This window comes from Cherax quadricarinatus, chromosome 38, assembly GCF_038502225.1.
Source record: "Cherax quadricarinatus isolate ZL_2023a chromosome 38, ASM3850222v1, whole genome shotgun sequence".
In the NCBI taxonomy this organism is placed as follows: domain Eukaryota; kingdom Metazoa; phylum Arthropoda; class Malacostraca; order Decapoda; family Parastacidae; genus Cherax; species Cherax quadricarinatus.
The window spans coordinates 22207087-22233820 of NC_091329.1; the positions used below are offsets into that span (position 1 = coordinate 22207087).

Genomic DNA, 26734 nt, shown 5'->3' on the forward strand with positions numbered 1-26734 from the left:
TGTATATATTACATCTGCATTCTTTTTATCTTCTAGTGCATTTAGGACCTTGTCGTAGTGATCCAATAGTTGAGACAGACAGGAGCGACCTGTTCTAAACCCATGTTGCCCTGGGTTATGTAACTGATGGGTTTCTAGATGGGTGGTGATCTTGCTTCTTAGGACCCTTTCAAAGATTTTTATGATATGGGATGTTAGTGCTATCAGTCTGTAGTTCTTTGCTGTTGCTTTACTGCCCCCTTTGTGGAGTGGGGCTATGTCTGTTGTTTTTAGTAACTGTGGGACGATCCCCGTGTCCATGCTCCCTCTCCATAGGATGGAAAAGGCTCGTGATAGGGGCTTCTTGCAGTTCTTGATGAACACGGAGTTCCATGAGTCTGGCCCTGGGGCAGAGTGCATGGGCATGTCATTTATCGCCTGTTCGAAGTCATTTGGCGTCAGGATAACATCGGATAGGCTTGTGTTAACCAAATTTTGTGGCTCTCTCATAAAAAAAAATCATTTTGATCTTCGACTCTCAGTCTGGTTAGCGGCTTGCTAAAAACTGAGCCATATTGGGACTTGAGTAGCTCACTCATTTCCTTGCTGTCATCTGTGTAGGACCCATCTTGTTTAAGTAGGGGCCCAATACTGGACGTTGTTCTCGACTTTGATTTGGCATAGGAGAAGAAATACTTTGGGTTTCTTTCGATTTCATTTATGGCTTTTAGTTCTTCCCGATTAGTTGCTAGTGCAGGTAACATTGATGTATTTGCCATAACTGAGACGTGGTTTAATTAAAAAAGTCGGGATATGCCTGCGGAATGTCACATTCAGGGTTTTAAATTGTTCCAAGTAGATAGAAGTATCGGGAAGGGGGGTGGGGTGGCATTGTATGTCCGAGATCGCTTGAACTGTTGCATAAAAACGGGTATTAAGTCTGAAGTAACTCATACAGAGTCTGTTTGGATAGAATTTTCAGAGGGGCATGAAAAATTGATTTTAGGTGTGATATACAGTCCCCCAAACTTAGGGACCAAGGGAGACTACTATGGGAGGAAATTGTTAGGGCCACAAGGCACAATAATGTAGTAATCTAGGAGACTTTAACTTTAGTCATATTGATTGGAATTTCTTGACTGGGAATTTAGAATCATACGACTTCTTAGAAGTAGTTCAGGATTGTTTTTTGAGGCAGTTTGTGACAGAACCTACAAGGGGTAATAACCTGCTTGACTTAGTACTGGCAAACAATGAATCCCTTGTTAATAATTTAGAGGAACTGGGTGCTAGCGACCACAAATCAATTGCATTTAGCATTGAATGGAAGTATGATAGTAGGGATAACTCAGTAACAGTCCCAGATTTTCGCATAGCAGATTACGATGGGCTTAGAGAACACTTATCATCTGTTGACTGGGGTAACGAAGAGAGCTATCAATATGACAGTTTTCTGAACACTATACATGCTGCTCAAAGAACGTTTATCCCGTATAAAGAAATTAGATCAAATAGAAATGACCCAAAATGGATGAATAAGAAGCTGAAATATCTACTAGGGCATAAGAAGGTAATTTATAGGCGTATCAAAAGAGGTGAGGGTCATCTTATGAATCAGTATATTGACATTAAGAGGGACATTAAAAAGGGGATAAGAAAAGCTAAAAGGGACAATGAAATTAAAGTTGCTAGGGATTCGAAAACTAACCCAAATTTTTTTTTTCCAGGTATGTAGAACAAACAGTCTCGGCTGAGTGGTTGAGGGGAGTAGACGTGTGCTGGGGATCTGGACCTACTAATTCGCAGGCCTACCCATTTCTCCCGACTGATAAGTCATCATTAAAACTCCTACTGTTGGAAGACAGCTTCAGTGTTGGGAGAACTATTATGTGCGAGCTGTGACTAAGGATATACCTAGTGAAACACTGGAAATAGTTTTCCTTTTTGCAAAGGCCCTCACAGGCCTCTGCTTCCCCTCTGCCTTTCATTTGACCTCAGCCTTTCGCCTCTATCAACATACAGTGTAGAGGCGAATTTTGCTAGTCCACTGCTACTCATGCCCCTCAAAATGCTCACAACTCATCGCTTTACCAACCTGAGGAATAATGACGAGTGTGCAGTCCTACATGAGTTGGTAACCCAGGTGTCCACACACTGAAAATTCGTCTTTCACTCCAAGACACGTGTGCTAGAAGTTCTGCAAGTTTGGAGTAACTATTTGTACGAGTATTGCAGTGTTTGGTAACTCTTGAGAAGTCTGCCTCAGTCAGTGACCTTGAGCGAGGCACTGCATCACCTGCCTGAGACTTTCGCCCACATTGACTATGTGAAGAAAGGCGAATGTGCGTGCTCAGTTACCCCTGCTGTTCTCCTGTATCCCCAACTCTCCGCCTTTAAACTCAGCCATTCGCCTCTATCAAGGTGCAGTGTAGAGGTGTATTTTGCTGCTCCGCTGGTACTCGAATATGTGAGTTCCGCAAGTGCTTCAGATTTGTTGTAACTATTTGCATGAGTAGATTACGCTTACTTAGGACATTGTGCTACCATCAGTACCTACGTAGGCTTAAAATGAGTGAGGAATGTCTGGCCTGCTGGGTGGCCTTGAAAATGGCACTATAAGACCCGCATGCCACTTACACCCATACTGCGTGTGTCTAGTGAGGTGAATGTCTCTTCCTCGACTTTCCTATTCACCGGTATCCCTTAACTCGTCGCCATTATCTACATATGGGATAAGGGCGAGTTTAGCTGATCCAGGCCAAACAGCTCTCCAAGCCAGCCAGTGAAGGCCAAGTGAAGGCCAGTGAAGGCCAAGGCATTCTGAATCCCAGAATGCCTTTGTGAACGTTCTACAGTGTTCCAGCCGTACCTTTGGTGTTGTGAGAACTAGTTCTTATGTAGTGAAAATTTGTCTGTCATTCCAAGACACGTGTGCTAGATGTGTTAAGTGCTGTGGGTTTGGAGTAATTAACAAGTAGTACAGGGTTGGTAACTCTCGAGATGACTGTGGGCCCAGTGAATGACCTTGAAAATTGCACTGCGACCTGCAGGCCACTACACCCATATTGCCTGTGTCTAGCGAGGTGAATATCCCTTCCTTGTCCCTTCTCCTTCCTCGATTTGGAACTCAGCCATTCGCCTCTATTTACTTATGGTCTAGAGGCGGTTTTTGCCAGACCACATAAATACTTGAGTGCCCGTGTCCTCTGTGCCGCACTCCACTATCTTACGAATGTGTCTCCTGTGTGCCTACCTGCCTGCTACAAGCAAATATCCAGGTGGTTGACACGGGCTTAGCAAGCACAGTCAAGCAAGCTTGAAAGCAGCACTAAAAGCTAGCCAGAACAAGCTAAGGCAGCCTGCAGTTATAGCTGTCCTAAGGCCCAGCATGTCTATGTATACATTCTACAGTGCTGCTGGCATACCAGTGTTTCCTCTAGTGGCTTAAGAACAATTTAACGAGCATTGCAGTACTGACATTTTAAGTGGGACATGCCAGAGGTTCACTTATAAACATAGTAAGTTTGTGGTGATTGGCTTGTACACAGTGAACATTCATCTGTCATATATGTGCTACAAGTGTTAAGTGCTGCTTTCCCCAACAGTTAATTGTCATTTGTAAGCCTGTATTAAGACTTTAAAAGGCTCAGAGTGTGCTTCAGTGTAGCGACTCCTTACATTTGATAAATTAGTGTAATACATGCTCTGCTCAGTGTAACTGAACTATTAAATACGGTTACATAATTAAATTGCTTGTCCTAGTGTCATTGCTGTGTTTTCTAATACATTTTCTCGTTCAGACTGAAACTTTACTGCTAAATTCCCAGTAATATTTCAAATTGCAGTGTTCATCTGTGGTGTGAGTGTGTAACTTATGCTTTGTATTTTTACTGTGAACAAGCTTACTGCTGCATAATGTTCAGTTTCATGAATACTTTCTCTCTTGAGTAATTCGGTTACCTTTCAACTGTGTTAAGCAAGAGTCAGCCTGTTAACATCTATGTTCCTTGACATCTCATCTTGTGAAAAATTTTTTGATTTTCCGAAACTATAGTGCCTAATAGGTGTTTAATGTGTCGATATGAGTCAAAAATATATTTGACAATAGGACAGAACCAAGAGTTCCCTTTGCGCATGCGCGGATGTGCGGGGGTAGAGGTCAATTCGGGGCATGGGGGAGGCGGCAGTTTTTTGAATGTAGTGAGGAGGCTGGGAAAGCATGGAACCAGGAACTTGGCGTTCATGGCGGCCTAAGGATTAATATAGGCCTCATTTCATAATAGGAAGTGTCGTAACTGTTCCTGGTGGAGAGTGAGGGAACGTGATTTACGGGACCACCGTAATAAAGTGGTAAAATGAGTGAATAAGGGTAGGACCGGGTGACTGGCGCGTCACCATGGACTGTGTCCCGGGGAAAATTACCCTTGGTTTAATCACCACTCATCGGTCTCAGATCTTAATGGAGTGATCTCTAATGTGTATAATAATTATGAGACATTAAATCATCTTGTGAATTGTAATGTAATTAATGATAATAACGCTAAGTTAAGAGAATGCGTGAAGTGAAATAAGTCGCCTTGCTCCGAGTGAACCCGTTAGACCTCGTTCCCGGGACGAGGAAAATGAAGTTCATTGTGTCACGACTTCTCAACCGGGACAAACCAACGGATGCCTCGTCCTGCTGGAATGAGAACCGTGTCGGTGTAGCAGGACATCAAAATGAGATGGTGAATGGAGGAAATAAGGAGTATCAATCACCCACAGTTAAGTAACCCTTCTAGTTATAGCAGACTGATACTGGCCAGTTAGGTATGTTGTAATTGGATAGGTTATGAGTGATCCAGCTACATCAAGTGACCACCAGAGAATATCTGGTAAGTGGAGAGATTATGTACAAGCGTTTTTCCTTGATGGATATATCCATGTGTAACCTACCCTCCCCCCCTTCATTCAGTTGCACTAATATAATCTATACAGTCCACAATTAATTAGTGGCACCGTACTTGTGGGTGCTATCCAATCCATACTGGTCTCGGATAGATATGGATAAGATTGTGAGGTCGAAGGGACCACCTGCCGTGACCAGGGGTGGTTAAGTTTTCTCACATGTCTACACGGGGTGACTACGGTAAACAATATGGTTGTCTCCCAATGAGATTACTTGTATGTATATAATGTTGAGGTACATACAGGTAATCACCCCTAGAAAATTTTCCACACATCTAGTGGGTCTAGCGCCTAGTTAAAATTGTAATAGTAACAATTTGCAATCATTATACTTCTAGTTATACATTGTGTAAATTATTTTAGACTATTTGATCAACTGGATTGTAGTGTTTAACTTCTGATACACCAATTTAATGACTGCAGACACGCACTGACACATAATAAACATTAAAACGCTGGTACCTCTCCAGAAGCTGGGCCTAGTGTGTGACCTTGAGAAGTTGAGTGTGTTTATTACGGCCAGCGGTGTACCACTCTAACCTATATTTACATCAACACAAGTGTATTCTAAGTGATAAATTGTACACTTGGTGTACTTGGTAATACTTGTCATACATAGAAACGCGTGTGTAAGTGAGATTGTTTAGGTACTGGTTCATCTATCTACAGCTGCACACTTATGCTTGCATACATGTGTAACATAGTAACGTGTGAGTTACCCAGGATGGACCAAGGAAGTCAACCAGAGTGATTTATCTCATTGTCATTGTAACATTACCTATTTTTTTTTTTTTTTTTTTTTTTTTTTTTTTTTTCTTTTTTTTTTTTTTTTTTTTTTTCTTTTAGTAATACTGTTTACGATCTATGGTTGGGGTAAGAGGTTGTCTTCAGCATTCATTGTAATGTCTGCTATATTATTATTTCAGTGAGGTACATTAGGTGGCAGTAGCCTGAACTAACTCAAGTGGAAGTTATCATTGAATTTGAACCTCTTGTTTAATGTGATGTATGTCAGAATTCTAATTTTATGCTCAATATTACCTACTTTGTCTCTCTCTCTCTCTCTCTCTCTCTCTTTTCATCTTTGTAATTTGTGATAAGGTGTAAGACCTCGCCTGTACCATCCATTATATCATTATATGTACCATATTATTAACACACATACAAGAGGTCTCTGAGTGTGTTTTTGGTGGGGTGTGTGTCGTATTGAGTGGTGGTGGTCTGGGTTGAGTATGGTTGGAGGTGTTCATTGAACTTGAGCACTTGTGTCTTGTGATCTATTTTGGACTTCTGACTTTGTAGTGAATATTTGCTCTTGCATAAGCTATAAGGGAAAGATAAGCGAGGAATTCTTGTGTTGTGAGTCTTACACCAGATATCATCACTGGCAAACATGGCAACTGTTATAGAGGAACCTATTTCTGCAGGTGATGGAAATGATGATAGCTTCCAGACCTTTAAAAGTAAACAAAAGAGAAAAAGTGAGAAAGGGCTAGAGCGTCGACGTAGTCAGACTCACTTGACTCGTACACAATGTGACACTAAACGTCCTTGGTGCACAGAGGCTGCAAGAAGTCTTTCTTCAAAGGAAGAATGTGTTAAGCTGAACTTCCCTGACAACACCCCGCTGCCTGCTAAGTGTGCATGGCTAATGGAAGCTGTAAACAAGCATCCTAACTCAAGGATCCAATTTAGGAAAAACACACACAACTTTGTGTTTGTGGAACAGAATGCAGAACTGATCAATGATCTACTTAGTACACCTTATGGGGATATTAAGCTGCTCCGACCTCCATCAGACACTCACCACTTTAAAAAATGGGTCAGTATCATAATCTTTGGATACCCTCTCTGCATGGACCCATCCCATTTGACTCTCAGTGAGCATATCATCAAGCCTAAAAGACTTAAAGGAAAATCCCAAATTATTGCCAGTTGGGTGGGTCCTGTGCCCCTCCCCCGGAATATCTGGGTGCATGGTTTACGTTTCCTAAACATCGAAGTGTACCTACCCCCTAAACGTAGGTGTTACAAATGCCAGCACTATGGCCATGTTGCAGTAGACTGTGGAATACTACATTCTTGGTGTGGTAAGTGTGCTGGGAAACATTCCACTAGAGAATGCACAGTAGGCCCTGACAGCCAAAAATTTAAGTGTATTAACTGTAAAGAAGTTGGGGTTACAGTTTCCCACAAGGACTGCAGTCAGAACCCAAACAACCTTCGATGTAAACCTGATAACAGTCCTTTAATGGTAACTGAGGATGAGGCCATCCAGTCTACCACAGCCAGATCTGAGACTGAACCTCTGCAAAGTGTGCAAGAACCCCACCTCACTGCAAATGATTCTGGTGATACCAGAATGCCATCACACACACCAGCTGTGGAGGAGCTAGCCATCCCTGCTAGCACATATGGAACTACTGGTCTGCCACTACAGATACCTATGGCTACACCTGAATATGGGGATGAGTTTGTCATTTCTCCCAATACACACAACTACAACAGTCAGACGGACACCACACAGGTAACCCCCCTGGAAATTGGAGATGAGTCAGATGCACAGGACCTACCTGCAATGAATGATGAAACAGAGAACACTAATGTAACCATGGTACCTGTTAAGGTGATAGGTGTTAAAGAAAGCACTAACCCAGAAGTGCCATCCTCCGGAGAGGCATTGGATTCGCCTGACCTTCCTCATATTATAACAAATTTCCAGAAAAAAATTGAGCATCTTGAACAGATCCTGACAAGTTTAATAAATATATGTAATCAGGATGATGCTCTTGAGCATGGTGATGATGTCAAAAGTGCAGCAATCTCCGTTCAGCTTCCAGCAATTTGTGAGAAAGAAGCCCATGACTCTTGCCTTCAAGACTTGCCTTTTAACTGGCTGCCAAGATGCCGAAAAATGCTTAAAAATAAAGGTCCTGAAGATAAAGACGTACAAACTATGCTATTTGCTCTTAAGTGTCTGCACACTGTAGTCAAAGCATAATAGTTTTACCATCTTATGAGCAAGAGATTGTAATAACTCACTACAATGGATACATTACAAATCTTTTCATGGAACATTGCTTCCATCAGGAAGCGGTTGCCTGACTTACATCATATTAGTGCAACCAAGAATATTGATGTCATCTGTTTGCAGGAATGTAGATTGAAAGATGGAGCACCTCCACCAAACTTGCCTGGATATGCAGCTTATAACCTAAGGTCAACCAACTGTTGTGTGATGTATGTCAGAAAGAACTTGCCACATTCACTCCTTTCCTTGCAGAGTCGAGTTAACATGCAGTATCATGGTGTCAAAGTATATGCAGGCGATTTTTCCATAAACATTTTTAATCTCTATGCCCCAGCGAACCAGCTTCGACCTGATGCTTTACCAGATCGCATCAATAGTGAACCTACCATCATTCTTGGAGATTTTAATGCCAGACATAAGAATATTGGTGGGTCTATAACAAACACCAATGGAACTAAACTAGTGAGATTGCTAAATGAGCATGATAATGTTCGAATTGTGGGCACTACTGAGCCTACTCACATATATGGTGGCATACTAGATCTGTGTCTTGGATTTAATACATCATATACGATGCATGACTCTGTCATAGTTGATGATCTTCTATCTGATCACTTCCCAAGACTAACAACTGTCAATCTTGATCACATCTCCAGCAATCAAGGAGCTAAATACAGAAGGAGGAAACTTATTCTCAAACCAGAACACAGAGACAACTTTATTAACCACTTGGATCAATGGTATAAGAATTACGAGCCCATTGGCACACAAAAATTTAATGATGATTTAATTACCACTATTGAGAGTGTTCTCACAGATCAAGTGGGCAGGAATAGGAAACAAAGACCCTCCACTATAAATAACAATAAAAACCAATGTAAATACTATAATGATCCACAGCTACGCAATCTAACACATGCAGCTAGGAGGATTGGTAAAGCATACCGTGAATGTAGAACCCCAGACCTGCTCAGAACGTTCCAAGCTGCACTAACAAATGCAAGGAATAGAAAGGAAGAACTTAGGCAACAGGAATGGGAACAGTTTGTTAGTGGATTAAATAGGTCCACCCCTTTGAGTTTGGCTTGGAAAGGTATAAATAAAATAACCAGGAAAAAGACTGGCAATGTTGCTCATCCCTTTCCTCTTGAAAAAGCAAATGACCTCATAAATGACTGGTCCAAAACATCCAGGCATGAAAGCCTTCCATCTCATATTAGAAAAAATTTAGAGAGTACTTCTGAAGAAATGTTGAAACTGATTAATTTTATGAGCCAAAATATTGATGAGAGTGATTGCCTCTTTACCGAGTATGAATTAGATAATGCATTAACCAAAGGTCGATCAACTGCTCCTGGAGAGGATGGTATAACCTATGATATTCTCAGAACTCTAAGGCACGTGCCTGATAACCCTTTGTTGGCACTGTATAATCTCAGTTACATTGAGGGCGTTCTTCCTACTTCCTGGACCAATAGTCTCATTGTGCCTATCCCTAAGCCCCAACAGCCTGATACATTTAGGCCGATCTCCTTAACTAGTTGTCTTTGTAAAACTTTTGAAAGAATGATGCTTAACAGACTGTACTACAGAATCAGACACCAACTTTCCCCCTACCTCTATGGGTTCATGAAAGGTAAAAGTGTGCAGAACTGTATTTCCACCTTTCTCACTGCACACACCTCTACTAGTTTTACCACTTTTCTTGATCTAAAATCTGCATTTGATATTGCGAACAGAACCGTTATACTACATGAACTAGCCAAAATGAATATTGGTGGTAGCTTACTCTGCTGGATAATAGGATACCTGTCAAATAGAGTATCCTCTGTCCTTTACCAAGGCTTCAGAAGTGATTCTAAAGAAATGTCTTTAGGTACACCGCAGGGAGGAGTTCTTAGTCCCATGCTATTTAATATTCTGATTAATGCTCTCCTAAATGCTCTACCTGCCTCACCTAAACATATAGCTATAAGCTATGCTGATGATATCATGATCCATACAACAGGGCATAAGAAGATGAATACCATTCTTAATGAAGTTCAAGCAATTTGTAATCGACTAGGCCTCATAATATCTTCCTCTAAAACAAAGATATTAACAAGCAAACGACATCCCCCACCCATCTATTTGCAGGGTGAAATCATTAGCTACGTTAAAACTTACAGATATCTTGGTGTAGATGTACCCTTTAACAAATCCACTATACCACAACTAAACAAGAAATGCAAAGCTAGGCTAAATGCTCTCAAAGCTGTTGCTGGCTACAATCCCAACTATGGTGCTAATGTGAGAATCGTGAGAATGATGTACATAGCCTATGTTAGGTCCTTAATTGATTATGCTGCTCCCATGTTGATATTAGCTAGAGAAAGTTCTCTCCGACCCTTGGAGTTAATGCAAAATGAAGCTCTCAGGATTATTCTTGGCTGTCCCAGATCTACAAAAGTTCTTAACATGAGGAAGGAGCTTGGTATTTCTAGTATCAGTGATAGGATTGTTGAAATTAACACTGTACTCGGTATTAGAATGTTGAGAAACGAACCAGACACTGTCACAGTGAATCTTACCAAGTGTCTAGAGGTAAATACACACAGATCTAAATGGATTGTGAAAACGTGCAATTGCATTAAGTTTTATAACCTACATGAACTGTATCACTGTAGGCAACAAGAGCATTTCACCCCTCCATGGAAGATGTGTTCATTTAATATCACATACCTACAAGTCCCTCCCAAGAAGCTCATTGCTAGTAATCCCTTCCTTAAATCTCTTGTTAGAGCAACTGCTCAAGAAGAAATTTCTCACCTAGCTGGTAGTAATAAGTTATCACAAGTTATATACACTGATGGATCTAAACAGGAGTCTTCTGGCAGGGCTGCATCTGCTCTTGTTGCCACCTCCCTAGTTAAGAACGATAATAAATTTGTTGAGTTAGGCATAAGAATTAACAACTGGGCGTCTACACTGCAAACTGAATTGTTTGCAATCCTAATGGCGCTAAAGCTAACCTATGACACTGAGCTTGACTCTATCATCATTACTGATTCTATGTCATCATTGAAGGCTCTTGACTCATATAATGACTCCAACAACATGCTCATTGGGGAAGCCAGGTATAGATACTCAAAAATTAGGGACAAAGGAATTAATGTACAATTGCTATGGATCCCATCACACATTGGATTACTCCTTCATGATAAAGTTGATATGTTAGCCAAGAAGAGTACCCAGAAGGAGAATGTAGAATATAACTTTGGTATAACTGTGTCTAGCATTAGGAATAATATTAGGAGAGAAGTAAATAATGAAAATGATTGTTATAGGAATGCAGTTAGAAGCCTGAGTAGATCTATAACCCACTATGATAACATGAACGTAGATAAGTATGTTTATGGAGCAACTTGCAATGTGAACAGACTGACTGATGTTGTAGTGGCCAGGCTTAGGCTTGGTTACAAGTACTTCTGGCAGTTTGGGAGACACACAGATGATGATCAAACTAAATGTAAATTATGTGATCAGGCATATGGTCACTCTCTTGAACACTATGTGCTTAATTGTCCACTTATTGAGGAATACAGAGACAGACAGTATAATAACCTATGTGACATGTCAAGATATCTTATTAATGAAAATAAGATACCAGATATACTAAGCAAATTTCCTAAATTTGCTTGTAACAGATAAGTGAACTATAGATATGTAGATATAAATCCATATGTATTCCTGTTAACCCTTTGGGGCCTAGCTCCTAGGCCTTTTGTGTATCCATATGCTCTCGCGCTACCGTCCACAGGATGGATATGGGGTGCACAATAAACTAGCCACTTCGGTGGCAAAATCTAAATCTATAGAACAAAAGTTAGAGATAAGATAGGTCCCCTAAAAAATAACTATGGGCATCTTACTGACAAAGAGAATGAAATGTGCTCGAGTTTAAATAATTATTTTCTTAATACTTGGGAATTCTTCACTTGCCTAACAGCAAAGAACTACAGACCAATAGCACTAACATCCCATATCATAAAAATCTTTGAAAGGGTCCTAAGAAGCAAGATCACCACTCATCTAGAAACCCATCAGTTACACAACCCAGGGCAACATGGGTTTAGAACAGGTCGCTCCTGTCTGTCTCAACTATTGGATCACTACGACAAGGTCCTAAATGCACTAGAAGACAAAAAGAATGCAGATGTAATATATACAGACTTTGCAAAAGCCTTCGACAAGTGTGACCATGGCGTAATAGCACACAAAATGCGTGCTAAAGGAATAACAGGAAAAGTCGGTCGATGGATCTATAATTTCCTCACTAACAGAACACAGAGAGTAGTCGTTCAACAGAGTAAAGTCCGAGGCAGCTACGGTGAAAAGCTCTGTTCCACAAGGCACAGTACTCGGTCCCATCTTGTTCCTCATCCTCATATCCGACATAGACAAGGATAAGTAAGTAAGTAAGTAAGTAAGTAAGTTTATTCAGTAAGTTTATTCATGTCAGCCACAGCACCGTGTCTTCCTTTGCAGATGACACCCGAATCTGCATGACAGCGTCTTCCACTGCAGACACTGCAAGGCTCCAGGCGGACATCAACCAAATCTTTCGGTGGGCTGCAGAAAACAATATGAAGTTCAACGATGAGAAATTTCAATTACTCAGATATGGTAAACATGAGGAAATTAAATCTTCATCAGAGTACAAAACAAATTCTGGCCACAAAATAGAGCGAAACACCAACGTCAAAGACCTGGGAGTGATCATGTCGGAGGATCTCATCTTCAAGGACCATAACATTGTATCAATCGCATCTGCTAGAAAAATGACAGGATGGATAATGAGAACCTTCAAAACTAGGGACGCCAAGCCCATGATGACACTCTTCAGGTCACTTGTTCTATCTAGGCTGGAATATTGCTGCACACTAACAGCACCTTTCATGGCAGGTGAAATTGCCGACCTAGAAAATGTACAGAGAACTTTCACGGCGCGCATAACAGAGATAAAACACCTCAATTACTGGGAGCGCTTGAGGTTCCTAAACCTGTATTCCCTGGAATGCAGGAGGGAGAGATACATGATTATATACACCTGGAAAATCCTAGAGGGACTAGTACCGAACTTGCACACGAAAATCACTCACTACGAAAGCAAAAGACTTGGCAGACGATGCACCATCCCCCCAATGAAAAGCAGGGGTGTCACTAGCACGTTAAGAGACCATACAATAAGTGTCAGGGGCCCGAGACTGTTCAACTGCCTCCCAGCACACATAAGGGGGATTACCAACAGACCCCCGGCAGTCTTCAAGCTGGCACTGGACAAGCACCTAAAGTCAGTTCCTGATCAGCTGGGCTGTGGCTCGTACGTTGGTTTGCGTGCAACCAGCAGCAACAGCCTGGTTGATCAGGCTCTGATCCACCAGGAGGCCTGGTCACAGACCGGGCCGCGGGGGCGTTGACTCCCGGAACTCTCTCCAGGTAAACTCCAGGTAACCCTTGGCACGATCTACTTCCACATTGGACAAATGTGACACCACCTATGACTGCTGCACCTCTCCTGTCTACGGTTTATAAGCTGCTTCTCCGCTCATATGCCGTATTCTATTCAAGATTGATGGACTGACCACATCGACTCAAGGCTGAGGGACTGATTACCTCATTCTCCTCCTGTTCGTCAAGTTTATCCTTTGTATGGAGTGATGAAGCCACTGTGTGGCGAAACGTCTCCTCAAGGGAACAGATGGTTGTGCAAGAGGGTGGGAAGGGAACGGATGGTTGTGCAGGAGGGTGGGACGGGAAAGGATGGTTGTGCAGGAGGGTGGGAAGGGAACGGATGGTTGTGCAGGAGGGTGGGAAGGGAACGGATGGTTGTGCAGGAGGGTGGGAAGGGAACGGATGGTTATGCAGGAGGGTGGGAAGGGAATGGATGGTTGTGCAGGAGGGTGGGAAGGGAACGGATGGTTGTGCAGGAGGGTGGGAAGGGAACGGATGGTTGTGCAGGAGGGTGGGAAGGGAACGGATGGTTGCGCAGGAGGGTGGAAAGGGAACGGATGGTTGTGCAGGAGGGTGGGAAGGGAACGGATGGTTGTGCAGGAGGGTGGGAAGGGAACAGTTGGTTGTGTGGGAGGGTGGGAAGGGAACGGATGGTTGTGCAGGAGGGTGGGAAGGGAACGGATGGTTGTGCAGGAGGGTGTGAAGGGAACGGATGGTTGTGCAGGAGGGTGGGAAGGGAACGGATGGTTGTGCAGGAGGGTGGGAAGGGAACGGATGGTTGTGCGGGAGGGTGGGAAGGGAACGGATGGTTGTGTAGGAGGGTGGGAAGGGAACGGATGGTTGTGCAGGAGGGTGGGAAGGGAACGGATGGTTGTGCAGGAGGGTGGGAAGGGAACGGATGGTTGTGCGGGAGGGTGGGAAGGGAACGGATGGTTGTGTAGGAGGGTGGGAAGGGAACGGATGGTTGTGCAGGAGGGTGGGAAGGGAACGGATGGTTGTTCTTTTGGGTGGGTGGGGGATGGATGGTTGTTCTTTAGGGTGGGTGGGGGATGGATGGTTGTTCTTTAGGGTGGATGGGGGCGGATGGTTGTGCTTTAGGGTGGGTGGAGAGGGGATGGTTGTGCTTTATGGTGGGTGGGGAGGGATAGTTTTCCAGGAAGGTGGGTGGGTGGAGGGTAGTGGGGAGACACGACAGCAGGCAGGGAGGGTGGGAGACAGCAGCAGCAGTAAACATACAGGTTAGTGAGAGTCAGGTGCTACAGCAGTGTCTTCGGGGGAACACCTAGACTTGTCTTCTTCGTGTGGAGTGTGACCAGCTGGTGATCGTGCTCCTGGTGAGTACCATCACTCAGTCACTACAGCAGGTGTAGTGATGGATGGTGTCAGTGTCAACACTCTCACACAGTAAAGTTAATGGGCCTCAAGGCACTAGCTAACCTTGGTGCTTGCAGCCACACTTGCTGCTGCTGCTTCTGCTCCTCCACTCCCCGCCTCACTACCCTCTGTCTACTCTGTTATTATGTATTGGGGATGATGATTATAGATGTATATTGTGAGTGAGTTTGTGTGTGTGCAAGTACTCACCTGTATGAGGTTGCAGGGGGTCGAGTCACAGCTCGTGTGTGTGATGAGGAAGCTGTGAGGTCACTGCCTTCAGGCTCACTGCTCCAGCCTCTTCGGAAACTCTCGTCTTATTTTCAGTTTTACACAGTTGTGATTCATTGACCTTCAGTGTCAGCTACTTTGTTGTAGCACAACACAGTATGTATTGCTCATTCAGGGAGGTTAACCACTGCTCGACCTGGCCAGTAACTGTATCACTGACACTTCTCAGCCTCCTTATCTTAGGTTAAATATACATAATATACATATACTCTTTGTGCCCATGACGTGTACCCTCATGGGCACCCATCTCAATAAAACTTTCATTCACTTATGGCATCTTTGTAAGTGATGCCCAATGGTAATAAGTCACTGTGACTTTTTTTTGGGTTATCCTAGATAATTTACATTTGTTATTATGTATGATTATTGTACTTGTGTGTACCTGTACCTGAATAAACTTACTTACCTGCCTCCTATTATGGTGTATAATACTGTACTAAATACAATGTAAAGACTTCTGCGCCAGCCTTCGTCGGGTGTGGACGTCTCTCTCTCACCTGAGTATCATTGACAAATTTGCCCCGTTCTCACTAGGACGCTTGTCCTCGTCTATTTAGCCCGCCAGGCACTCTACAGGAGGGGCACCTGTTCATCGGCTTACTTTAGCTTACTTTTTCCGCTCTGCGGGAAATTCTTTAACGGTCTTTGGTGGGAAGCCTGTTGCTGAACTCAGGTGGGGGTGTTGGCGTCCCTCTCTGCTGGGGCTTGGCAAGGGGGTCCACCGGATCTAATTGGAAGCTTCAAGTTTCTATCTCTATTTACGAAGGAACTTTTGTTCCTTTTCTCTCATCGCCCAGCCTTGGGCAACAATTTTTTTCGTACCATCGAGAAACCGGGCTCGATACAGCTTATATTGTCAATGGCCCTGATAAACCCAACAAAGAAAAAAAGAAAGAAAGAAAATACAATGTAAGCCCCTTAAGAGAGGTTCCTTGATAGTAATAAAGGGCTCTTGGTACAAGGAATTGAACCTGATCTCTTCCTTGGACTGAATTTGAATGTCTCCCATTACCCTTAGCACTGGATGACCCCTACAGGTTTAGCTGTCCCCCCCATCAATATAATAATAATATACAATGTAAGTTTGTTATGCAATATTAATGAAGCATTTAGGAAAAAAAAAAGAAAATTACCTAATTTCTTCTTAGGTCATGACTCAAGGTTTGGGAACTCCAGCATTAAACTTTCCAGTGTATTTGCAAGACTGGTGATACTGTGTGTGGAAGCATCTATTATACAAATGCTAGAAAACCTAACTAATAATCAGCTTGCCTTTGAGAGGCATAAACAGTGGAATAGTTGTGGGGTGGGGACTAGCAGGGGAAGCCATCACTCCATCTGAGCAGATACAGAGATTTGTTTTGCCTTTGCCTTTTTTAGGTGCAGTAGCTTTCATGATTTTTAATGCATTTTGAAGCACGAAAATATGTCGGGGATCTTCATCATTTGTAGATTACGCATAGATCGGCTGCCACAAGGTCTAAATATATCAGAATGGGCTGTTAGTATTCTTAGAAAGGGATCACATGTTTCCAAACAAATTTAAATGGATATTTGCACAGCCTAAAATTGCCAGGTGTCTTATAAGGCAGTTTAATATTTCTAATTACCACAAAAGGAACTACGTACATATTTGGCTAATTTATGTTTGACTTGTACTGTTTTTCCATTATAATACTATACAAGAAAACTTTTGAAAAAAAAAAAAATGGCAGCTACCAACCTATATGGAAAATTTTCATTCCAATGATGTCAAATATTGCTCCCGCTTCACACATGGAGGGCCCGGGTTCGATTCCCGGCGGGTGGAAATTCCGACACGTTTCCTCACACCTATTGTCCTGTTCACCTAGCAGCAAATAGGTACCTGGGTGTTAGTCGACTGGTGTGGGTCGCATCCTGGGGGACAAGATTAAGGACCACAATGGAAATAAGTTAGACAGTCCTCGATGACGCACTGACTTTCTTGGGTTATCCTGGATGGCTAACCCTCCGGGGTTAAAAATCCGAACGAAATCTTATCTTATCTTATCTTATCTTACCACTGCATGAATATACAGTGTACCCCCGGATTAAATAGTCATCGGAATAAGTAATGTTTTTGCGTCAAAATATTGGCTCGGTGAATGTCATTTAACTCAGTACAAGTCATTCATGTACAGCCAGTGTGCCATTGTTTACCAGCCAGTGAGGATGATCCCACGCATTCATACGATACATTTTGTATTATTCCATTCTTTTTAGTGCTTGTAACTGCTAAATAAGCCACCATGGTCCCAAAAAAAAGTTTCTAGTGCCAGCCCTTTGGTAAAGAGGGCGAGAAACACTATAGAATTCAAGAAACAGATTATTGCAAAATACAAAAGTGGAGTGCATGTCGCTGAGTTGGCCAGGTTGTATAACAAATCCTGTACAACCATTGCTACTATCGTGGCCAAGAAAAAGGCAATTGAGGAAGCTGTTGTTGTGAAAGGTGCAAATATGCTTACAAAACACAGATCGCAAGTACAGTGGACCCCCAGCATACAATATTAATCCGTTCCTGAGAACTCATCATATGTCAAAATTATCGTAAGGCGAATTAATTTTACCCATAAGAAATAATGGAAATCAAATTAATCCATGTAAGACACCCAAAAGTATGAAAAAAAAAGTTTTACCACATGAAATATTAAGTTTAATGCACACAAACTGAAGAAGACATACACAGTTAGTAGTACTCTACTAACAATAGAATACATGACACTTACCTTTAATGAAGATCTGGTGGTGATTGATGCGATGGGAGGAGGGGAGAGTGTCGATCTTATTGTTTAGAAGGGGAATCCTCTTCCATTAGGACTTGAGGCATCAAGTCCTTTTCCAGGGTTACTTCCCTTCTTCTTTTAATGCCACAAGGACCAGCTTGAGAGTCACTGGACCTCTGTCGCACAACATATGTCCATAGAACTCTGTACCTCTCATTCCTTTATGATTTGTCTAAAGTGGTTCACAACATTGTCACTGTAATAGTCACCAGCACGGCTTGCAATAGCTGTGTGAGGGTGATTTTCATCCACAAAGGTTTGCACTTCAAGCCACTTTGCACACATTTCCTTAATCTCTTTTTTCAATTTCATACTAATTCTCACCCTTTTTACCACAGGGATGGCACTAGAAGCTTTCTTGGGGTCCATGGTGACTTATTTTGTAGTTACAAGCACTAAAAACACTGGGATAATGTGAAATGTACCGAATGTATGCGTAGATGCGACCGCACTGGCTGGCTTGTGAACACTGGCGCTGAGGCCACACTGGAACGCGTCCCGGACGAATCGCGTGAGACGAGTTTTTTAACGTGAGGCGAGGCAAAATTTTTGCGTTAAAATGTATCGTATGCCGAATTTAACGTAAGGCGATGCCATCGTATGCCGGGGGTCCACTGTACTGGAAGATGTGGAGACTGTTGTTGCTGTTGATCATCGAGAAACAATTATCAGGAGATAGTGTTATGCAGTCAATAATATGTGAAAAGGCAAGGCAGTTGCATGATGATCTTGTAAAGAAAATGCCTGGAACTAGTGCGCATGTTGGTGAATTTAAGGCCAGCAAAGGCTGCTTTGAGTAATTTAAGAATTGTAGTGGCATACACAGTGTGATAAGGCATGGTGAGGCTGCTAGTTCTGACAAAAGAGCAGCTGAAAAATATCTTCAGGAATTGAAGGGGTACATAGAGGCTGAAAAATTAAAACCCCAACAAGTGTTCAATTGTGACGAAACAGGCCACTTTTGGAAGAAAATGCCTACTATATTATTATTATTATTATTATAATGGGGAAGCGCTTGTGGGGGGAGGGGATGGAAGATATTCAGGCTTAATTTAGGGAACTGGAATACAGATCCAATTCCCTAGATCAAGAGCCCCTCACCAAGTATGTACTAATAATAATAATTATTATTATAGCAATAATAATAATACAATAGTAATAATAATTAATAATAATAATAATAACAACAGTAAGGAGAAACCTTACTGTTATTATTATAGGTAAGGTTTATAGGTAAGGAGAAGCTTCAAAAGGCTGCCAGTAGTTGGTGCCACCATCAGCAAAACATTGGTAACCATTACTTTTCACCTGTCTAGACTTAAGGGCTCATCGTTATGCGAAATAATCGTTATGCGAATCAATTTTCCCCATAAGAAATAATGGAAATAAAATTAATCCGTGCAAGACGCCCAAAAGTATGAAAAAAAATTTTTTTTACCACATGAAATGTTAATTTTAATACACACAAACTGAAAAAGGCATGCACAATTACATGACACTTACTTTTATTGAAGATCTGGTGATGATTGATGGGATGGGAGGAGGGGAGAGCATTATCTTCTTACTGTTTAGAAGGGGAATCCCCTTCCATTAGGACTTGAGGTAGCAAGTCCTTTTCTGGGGTTACTTCCCTTCTTCTTTTAATGCCACTAGGACCAGCTTGAGAGTCACTGGACCTCTGTCGCACAACAAATCTGTCCATAGAGCTCTGTACCTCCCGTTCCTTCAAGACTTTCCTAAAATGGGCCATAACATTGTCATTGAAATAGTCACAAGCACGGCTTGCAACAGCTGTGTCAGGGTGATTTTCATCTATAAAGGTTTGCAGTTCAACCCACTCTGCACACATTTCCTTAATCTTTGAAGTAGGCACAATGGATTCCACAACTGGCATAGGCTTCTCAGGGTTAGCCCCAAACCCTTCAAAATCTTTCTTAATTTCCATACTAATTCCCACCCTTTTTACCACAGGGTTGGCACTAGAAGCTTTCTTGGGGCCCATGGTCACTTATTTTCCACAAACAGCACCGAAAACACTGTAATAATACGAAATATTCCGAGTGTATGCTTGGATGTTACCGCGGAGGCTGGCTGGTAAACAATGGGACGGCCGGCACATGTGAGGGCACATTGGACGCGTCTCGGACGAAAATCGGTATGCGGGTTTTTAATCGGTATGCGGGGCAAAAATTTTGCGATAAAAGTAATCGTTATGCGGAAAAATCGCTATGCGATGCCATCGTTATGCGGGGGTCCACTGTAGTCTATAACTGGTATTAGGTTAAGTCTCTCTGAAATGCCTCAGCATAATACAGCGGACCCCCGCATAACGATTACCTCCGAATGCGACCAATTATGCAAGTGTATTTATGTAAGTGCGTTTGTACGTGTATGTTTGGGGGTCTGAAATGGACTAATCTACTTCACAATATTTCTTATGGGAACAAATTCGGTCAGTACTGGCACCTGAACATACTTCTGGAGTGAAAAAATATCGTTAACCGGGGGTCCACTGTAGTTGCTTTTTTTGCTCCAATCGTATTATGTAAACATACATTGTAACCCTTTCAAAGAAATAAATATTTTATTTATTTATTTATTTAAGGAACCTCCCTTGAGGGGGAAGTACGCATCCTGAAATTTCGTTCGTATCCAGAAGCAAAAAATCGACTGAATGACGGTTTGTATCCTGAAAAGTTCACATGGTGGGGCGTTCGTAAGCCAAGGTTCCACTGTATTGTATATGGGTGTTGAGTTTCAGGTTGCTGTCAAGGTGCAGACCCAGGAATTTTCCCTCATTGTTTAGCAATAAGCATAATGTTTAGCTGGGCCTCACTTGCTCTTTTCCCAAACATAATGTAAAAGGTTTTTGTCTACATTAAGTGTAAGTTTATTGACAGTCATCCAGGTTTGTATTTTTGCGAGCTCTTCGTTAACAATAGTGTTGAATGAGGCTAGATTTGGGTGAGAGATGACAAAAGTCGTGTCATCAGCAAAGAGAATGGGAAAGTAAAGATCAGTGTAGTGAGCAGTACTGCATACTGAATGCAAGAGTGTAAAATTTATCTTTCATCAGCACAAGATAGAAAGAAAAAACTAGCAATCCTTCCAGAGTGCCAAACATTTAAAAAGTTGCCATTTCACATGCAGGTTACGGGATGATATACCAGGATTGCATATACCATCCCCTGAATATGATATTGAACATTTAGATTGGATTTTTACATTTAATTTTTGTATAAAATTCAGGTGAGTATCTCAAGATTCAAAATGAGATTCACTGAAGCATCTCCTACCTTTCTTAATTCTTTAACCCCTTCAGGGTCCAGAGGCCAAATTTCAAAGGGTGTCCAAGAATTTTCAAAAAATAATTTTGTTATTTTTTCATATGAAATGGTAGAGAATCTTTCTCTGAAGGTAATAAAACAAAAAGTACGAAATTTGATGGAAAATTGACGAAATTATGCTCTTGTGAATTTTCATGTGTCAGTGATTTTTACGCATCGGCGATTTTGCAGAGTTTGACACCCATTTTAGGCCAATTACATTATTCCAGTCGACCAAATTCTTAGCTACTTCACTAGTATTACTTCTATTCTATTGGTTGAACACAAGAATTTGCCAAGTCAACTGTTTCAACTACAAAATAAAGTGATTGAAAATTGGTAATTTGGCCAATTTAATGCAAAGTTCAAAATACTCCAATTTCAGAATAGGGTCCAGAATAAACAATGCAGGCATTCCTGGCACTAAACTAACATTTCCTCTGTTCATTAGTTATGTTTTCAGGCTTTACTAATGAATTCCATTTTGATTTTTTATTCACATAATGAAATTTTATTCAAACCAAAAAAATAGAAGATTTACTGTTATGCAATATTGTAATAATTGTATAAATAATATCAGCACATTTGTGAACATATATTAAACCCACCAGCTGGCGTGTATTAGACGTGTGAGGTCATTTGTTTACTCTTGAACATTGGCAAAAGTTTAACATTTCCGCTACTTTGAGCTCAGTTTCAAGCCATTTCCGGTACTAAAACCAATCAAAATCATCTCTATTTCTGTAATATGTTTTCCATTCTATCAAATGAGACCAAGAAATACAACTATACAACTATAAAAAACATACGAAAAAACACTGCAAAGTCACTGTTTTAATCGAAAATTACGGTCTCAGTTTTTTTTCTCTCATTATGCACTGTGTGCTGCAGGATTTGTTTTATGTGGTGCACACATACCACATACTGTATATGTATTCTCTCATATCAAGGCCAAAATTTACCGCTCACACCTTATCAGAGTGAGCTGAACTCGTGATGTAGATCTACAGTTTGGACCCTCAACGTAAAGCCGTAGATCTACGGCACGGACCCTCAATGGGTTAAGCATTTCAGGAAACAGATATTTCAGCTACTGAACAAAAGGACATTACATATTGTATTACATTAGTTTGGAAATGTCTACAGCATATACAGTATACATAACACTAAATAGAGTAAACCCTCCATGTAATGAACTTCAGAAATACAAAACAAAATCCACTGGGTCAATCACTTTGGAAACAGTGGGTTGCAGAATTGTCTGATATTGTTATGATTATGACCCAACAATATCTTCTCTATCCACCACAGCAGCCATTATGAGCCACCTGTTCCCCCCCCCTCCCCCATTAGTCCATTATATGGAGGGTTCTGTATATAATAAGAATTCTTTACATGGCAATATTGTCCAGTAGTACTAATTCTAATAATGTAAATGCATCTAAATGATAGTAAGACTATTGAATGTAATACAGTAAAAAAAACAGTAAAATGCCCTTGATATAAAGGACTAACAGACGGAAGCAGGTAGCTGGTAATGGGGATTATGATGGATAAAGATTTGAATTTCCCCCAGTTGTAACAGTTTTTTTTAACAGTATTAGTGAAGATGTTGGCAGATGGGAAACTTTTGACATTTTCAAACGATGAGATTCAAATTTTAGGGCCTTTTATATTCATAGTTTTTTTTGAACAGGTTGAGTCATACATTTCTAATGTCAGAGATACCTGTTCTTTGCATTGTGTCCATGTGTTCTGTTGTGGGTCTCCTGATAGAATTAAAGCCCTGGGTTTGTTTAAATTGAGTGTTCTGTAGACATAGAGTGCAGATAGAAAGTGTGAATATTTTATACGTTAAGCAAATTTAGACTTTTGAGTAAGGTGTGTGTGTGTGTGTGTGTGTGTGTGTGTGTGTGTGTGTGTGTGTGTGTGTGTGTGTGTGTGTGTGTGTGTGTGTGTGAGTGTGTGTGCGCGCGCGCACGCACTCGCCTAATTGTGGTTGCAGGGGTCGAGACTCAGCTCCTGGCCCTGCCTCTTCACTGATCACTGCTAGGCCCTCTCTCTCTCTCTGATCCCTGAGCTGTCATACCTCGTCGTAAAGCTATGTATGGTTCCTGCCTCCACTACATCACTTGCTACTTTCCACTTTCTAACATCCCTTTGACTCGTCTGAGTCTTCAGCTTCCAGTTGTGACCCCTTGTTTCTGTATCCCTTCTCTGGAACATTCTGTCTCTGTCCATGCAGTATTTTGTATGTCATTATATTGTTCCCCCTGTGTGTGTGTGTGTGTACTCACCTAGTTGTACTCACCTAGTTGAGGTTGCAGGGGTCGAGTCCAAGCTCCTGGCCTCGCCTCTTCACTGGTCGCTACTAGGTCACTCTCCCTGAACCGTGAGCTGACGTTAATGACATATTACTATAGAAAGTCCCTTGTTATGTAGAGCATTTCGAGCAAATTAGGTTAATTTTGACTCAGGATGAGACGCACACCAGTCGACTAACACTCATGTACCCATTTTACTGATGGGTAAATAGGGACAACAGGTGTAAGGAAACACACCTAGTGTTTCCACCCTTTCTGGGAATCTAACCACAGACCTTCAGCATGTGAAGCGAGAGCTTTGCCTACCAGGCCACAGGCCGCTGTGGACTAATGGGGGGAAGGGGATGTCCGTTAAAGCCGATTAACTATTAAATCTGAATTATAAGCTCGTTTTTCCTTGTTTATAACAATGACAAACATTTCAGAATTTAATGGATTTTTGTCCATTATATCTGAAGTCAATTTTGACTGTAAATGAATAATTTGGAATTTAGTGAATGTTGTTCAAAATGTATGTAAATTTTGAAAATACACTTTGTCATAATAGCTTAATAGATTTAATATATTTGTACAGGAATTTCAAGACTAAAATTTAAATTTCCTTTGGAATTTAACTCCCATCACTGTTGAAAGCCCTGAAATTCAGTGCTGACAGTGTCAAGAATTTAAAAAAAAACTCTTGTGAAAGGTAGATATACTCTTTTTCTGGAGCTAACGACATCAGAAATACAAAATTTTGTGGAAAACTTATGGAATTATGCAGGTGCAGAGTTGGACTGGGTGCAGTTCATGCATAGGTGGTTTTTCACCCACTTTTAGACTTATTTCATAGGTTTGCTTTTTAATCATGCTGTGTGTGGAGGCAGGATTTCTTTTTTTTTATACTGTGTACACACTGCACAGACCCATTCTCTTGTGTTTAGGCTAGAATTTACTGCTTGCAGCATATTTGAGGGAGATGTGCTTCAAACATAGATCTGTGTGAGTGGTGCTGACATCAGTAACGTAGATCTACGTAAGAAACAAGGAAAGGGTTAAAAAAAAAAAAGCGTCACTCGTCAGACACCTGCTAAATTTTAGACAAACACACAAACGTTCAGATGAATATGTATGAGCTCATACATAGACAAATGAACAGATTTATCCCAATTATCTGTTAGTGAAGTGTCTTAGGAGGAATAATCTACAGGTATAGCACTGATTTTCCAGCAACAAATGGTCTGGCACCTCTTTTAGTTTAGGCAAAATTATAAGGATGGCCAGAGAAGGTGTTGTGTGTAGTGCATGCCCACTTTTGTTTACACTGTAGTTGTTGTGGTGATCCCTTGATTTTGTGCACTTCTTAGCATATTTTGCTAGCTATATTAACTTGTCAATAGCTATGTTTATTAACAAGTTAATTGAGTTGTCAGGTGAATTAATCAGTGGGCTAGAACAATATTCCTTCATGATGAAATAAGAGCTAATGAATTTTTATTTGACACATGAAAAGTTACATGAAAAGATCAAAGCATAAGAAACAACTCCACGTGGATGAAATGTTTAAAAGGATAGCCAAGAAGAATGTGTGCCATAGCAATAGGCCTACATCTGAAAGCCCTGTGGCTTCAACTTCAAGTACCCCAGATATCCTCCTCCTTACATCATAAAGCCATGATGAAACAGTCAGTTATAAAACAGACAGTAATCCTGACAATCCTCAACTTTCAGACCTTTGTGATTAGCTCTGCAGTTTCAGTAAAATTCTAAAATTTATCACTGTGGGAGTGGTAGTACTGCAACCTTCTTTTTAACCCTTTGAGGGTTTTCGTCGTACTAGTACGTCTTACGCGTAGGGGTTTTTGACGTACTAGTACTCAAATTCTAGCGGCCTCAAATCTAGTGGGAGAAAGCTGGTAGGCCTTCATATGAAAGAATGGGTCTATGTGGTCAGTGTGCACAGTCTAAAAAAAATCCTGCAGCACACAGTGCATAATGAGAAAAAAAAAACTTTGACCATTTTTTTTTAATAAATCAGCGACTTTGCAGTGTATTTTCGTATGGTATTTATTGTTGTATTCTAGTTTTCTTGGTCTCATTTTATAGAATGGAAGACATATTACAGAAATTGAGATGATTTTGACTGGTTTTACAAAGAAAGGTGCCTTGAAATTGAGCTCAAAGTAGCAGAAATGTTCGATTTTTACCAAACTTCAAAAGTAAACAAATCGTGCCAAGCGTGCAATACACGTCAACTGGTGAGTAATATTCTTTCACAAGTGCACCAATAATATTTATACCATTTTTTACACTAATACAGTAGTCTGCATAACAGTAAATCTTATATTTTTTGTGAGAATAAAAATTCAAAGTGGAAAGCAAAAGAATATAAGAGGGGCCTTGAGACGTGACTAATGACTAGAGGAAATGTCATTTTAGTGCCAGGAATGTCTTTCTTGTTTATTCTGGACCCTATTCGGAAATTGGCATCTTTTGAAATTTGTGTGAAATTGGCAAAATTGCTAAATTCTGACCACTGTACTGGATAGTTGAATTTCATAAATGAGTGGTTTCTTGCACCCATTCGATAGAAAAAATGGAGTTCTAGCGAAATATTCATGTTTTTTGTCGACTAGTACAGTGAAATTGGCCGAAAATGGGGCTCAAAGTGGGCAAAATCGCCGATGCGTAAACATCGCCGAGACCGCTAACTTTGCGAGAGCATAATTCCGTAAGTTTTCTATCAAATTTCAAACTTTTGGTGTCTTTATGATCGGGAAAAGATTCTCTATCTTTTCATAAGAGAAAATCATTTTTTTTTTTTTTTAAATTTGGCCGACCCTGAGAACGAGTTTCGGAGAGGGCCTGTCGACCCTCAAAGGGTTAAGCACTGTGCAGTATTTAATAAACCTGTTTTATTTATACTAATATTTAATATAAGCTTCTAGCAGTCCATGGTGCTTTAGAGACACATGGTAGGTATATAATTAGTGGGTCAGAGGTGTATTTTTTAATTATTATCGTGTGCCTCTGATGGTGTGGCAAAATTGATATTCCAATAAGACTTAGGAACCAAAGGTGCTGGAAAATTGGTGTTGTACCTGTAGTTCCTCTTCTAGTGATGGGAACCATTTTCCTTCGTTACATCATCTGCTGGAAACGTTGTATGGACTTGCATTTGCT

The 26734-nt window shown here is 41.2% G+C and overlaps 1 protein-coding gene across 6 annotated transcripts in view; it reads left to right on the forward strand.

Moving 5' to 3' along the window:
- Positions 1 to 14650: 14650 nt before the first annotated feature.
- The window catches only part of LOC128693051 (PTB domain-containing engulfment adapter protein 1), a 325835-nt gene continuing 313751 nt past the window's right edge, over positions 14651 to 26734 (forward strand). For 2 of the 6 annotated variants that reach the window (XM_070092168.1, XM_070092170.1), the window contains exon 1: positions 14708 to 14784. The gene's annotated coding sequence lies outside the window, so the exon portion shown is untranslated. Of the gene's footprint in view, positions 14785 to 26734 lie in introns of all 6 variants that reach the window. The other 4 variants (XM_070092166.1, XM_070092171.1, XM_070092169.1 and 1 more) reach the window with 4 other exon arrangements.